The sequence below is a fragment of the Cervus elaphus genome, chromosome X (assembly GCF_910594005.1).
Source record: "Cervus elaphus chromosome X, mCerEla1.1, whole genome shotgun sequence".
NCBI classification, from domain to species: Eukaryota; Metazoa; Chordata; class Mammalia; order Artiodactyla; family Cervidae; genus Cervus; species Cervus elaphus.
Window position 1 is genome coordinate 26,656,226 of NC_057848.1, and position 2,592 is coordinate 26,658,817.

Here is a 2,592-nt window from a genome sequence, read left to right on the forward strand (position 1 = left end):
GGTGAGATAGTGGGTGTTTGTGATTTGTATGGAGGAGACCTGCATCATAGGAGACAGGATACTGACGTGGCAATACTGTCTGAAAACTGATGTGATGGACGAACACATGAAAGCTCATGGACCATGGGAAATGCGAGCTATCATTCCAGTCAAAGAGCACAGGTATATATGTGGAGTGGGCAGAGGGAGGATGCTGGTGGGTTGTGTGGCTTGGCCCCTCACCCTTAATCCCACCTTACTCTAGTGAGACCCTTCTATGGCATATGTTGGAGCAATCAAAGTTGCATTGTGGAACTAGCTTTAGGACTTGAGCCTGGAAAGCCATCATTTGTGTCTTGGTGGTGTCCCTGTGGACACTTGGAGGGGTCCATTCCACACTGTCTAGGCCAGCACTGGAGTGGCCTGTGTGTGCAGGCACATCAGGGGCACCTGAAGTGAGTGTGGCTTTGTGAAGGAGCCGAGTCCCTCCAGCCCCACGGGGTCTCCATAGTGGCCCATGGGTGGGTGGCCGGGCAGTCTGGGCAGTAACCAATCTGGTGTGAGGAGGACACGCCCTGAGGGGAGCCTGTGAAGGCGCACTTTTGGCATCCTTACGTAGAAGGTGGGGGACTTTGTGAGGGGCTCAGTCTCTCTGCACCTTATGTTGGCGTCTGAGGGAGACGCGCGGCAGCCATGCAGGCATCGGGTGGTGGCGCAGGTGGTGCAGAGGGCCGAGATGACCAGCATAGCTCCAGAACACCTGCTTCCCAGAGTGGTTCAGGCAGGGCTGAAGGTGAGGATGGTCACCGGGCCCCAGAAGGCCGGGGTGGGCCTGGCAGAGGAAGAGCGGCGATGGAAGCTGCTGTAGCTCGTCCCCAGGGTGAGCGGGCACCAGGTGGCCTAGGACCTGCTGGAGATGTAGCGCCCTTGGCTGTAAGGCCTAGACGTGGACAAGTGGTGCTGTATCCTTTTCATGGAGCCTCCCTGGGCACGGTCAGTGGTATGGTGGTGGGAAACTTGCCGGCAGCCTGACGAAGGGATAGAAGGGAGCATGTGGGCGACCCGGGGCAGCAGGAGTGGGCAGCCTGGAAGGAAGGGAGGTTGTCAAGGCCCAAAGAGCCTGGAGAGTGGGGAAGATGGACCGAAGGGTTAGGGAGGCAGCTCAGGGTGGTCACAGGTTGTGGTTGGGAGCATGGGCATCCTGGGGTAAAAATGGGCCTCTTAGGTGTGAGGAAGCCCGAGATACCAACAAATTCTGTAATGGACGGTGCCTTAACCGTGTCTCTCCCAGCACACTCAGAGTGCCTTAAGGCTTACAGATCTCTGCTCCCAGATGCCCAACACCACCAAGGATTGATTTGGAAGGAATTTGCAGTGAATGGCAGTGACCTAATTGTGTCAGTTCTAGAAGAGTTTGCCTTGGGGAGTGGGGGGGCGGCAGGTGCTGTGGTCTGAGCTCCCTCTTAAGAGTGCTATGATGGAGACACTGAGGGGCTTGGTATAAGGAGGGAGGCTGGTACCCTGGACTTACAGGAATGATCTCCCCTTTAACCTTATTTTCCCCACTTGTAGTAGATGGACTGCTGAAGACCTTGCTTTCATCTGACTTTCCATCAACCCGTTCCTCAATCAGCTTTCCCTGGTGATTCAGAAGATTCGGTGCCTTGGGCTCCCACCTCCCCAAGCCTCAGCTGAGGAAAGGGGCTGAGGCCTAACCTTGTGTCCCCTATTGGGCAAGGCATAGGGAATTCTAACTATGCCACTTTGTTATCAAGTAATCACCACTTTGTTATTTGAGTTTATCTTTTTGCCTGTACTGGCCTTTGGTATCTCTTGGTTCACTTGCTTTCTTTCCCTGCTGCTTGAGGAGTGGGATGCTTCAGTGTTTATTCAGCAGAAAATAAATCTAAGTTACTATTTTGTGTCTCAGTTTCTTTTCAGCTAATGCACTTCTGGAATTAAAAAAAAAATTATATCTCTGTTCTAGTGTTAGATGGAAGGTTTTGAAATTCCGTTATTCCAGTAGGACAAGGTAATTGAAAACAATTTAGGAAAATGAAAATCGAGCCCTATGTTCAGTACTAAATGCTATCAAATTAAATAATATTTTCTAGTTGTACTTGCACATTAAATTTATAACAGCATGTAAAAAAAATAAATAAATTTATAACAGCATGTAATGTTCATTTCAGTCACTCAGTCCTGTCCGACTCTTTGGGACCCCATGGACTGCAGCATGCCAGGCCTCCCTGTCCATCACCACCTCCCTGAGCCTGCTCACACTCATGTCCATCGAGTCGGTGATGCCATCCAACCATCTCATTCTCTGCTGTCCCCTCTTTTCATCTTATCAAGTTTAGCATTAAATATTCTCCTGATTTTTTTTCATTTAATATACTAGCTTTTCCACTTTCTGAAAGCTCTTCAAAAATGTGTTATTGAATAGATATAAGATTCATCATAATGTAATTATTGGGAACTTTCCAAGCAGCCCAGTGGTTAAGACTTTCCACTTCCAGTGCAAAGGCTGCAGGTTCAATCCCTGGCAGTAGAACTAAGATCCCACATGCCATGTAGCGTGGCCAAAAAATTAAAATTGAGTCTTTAAATAAA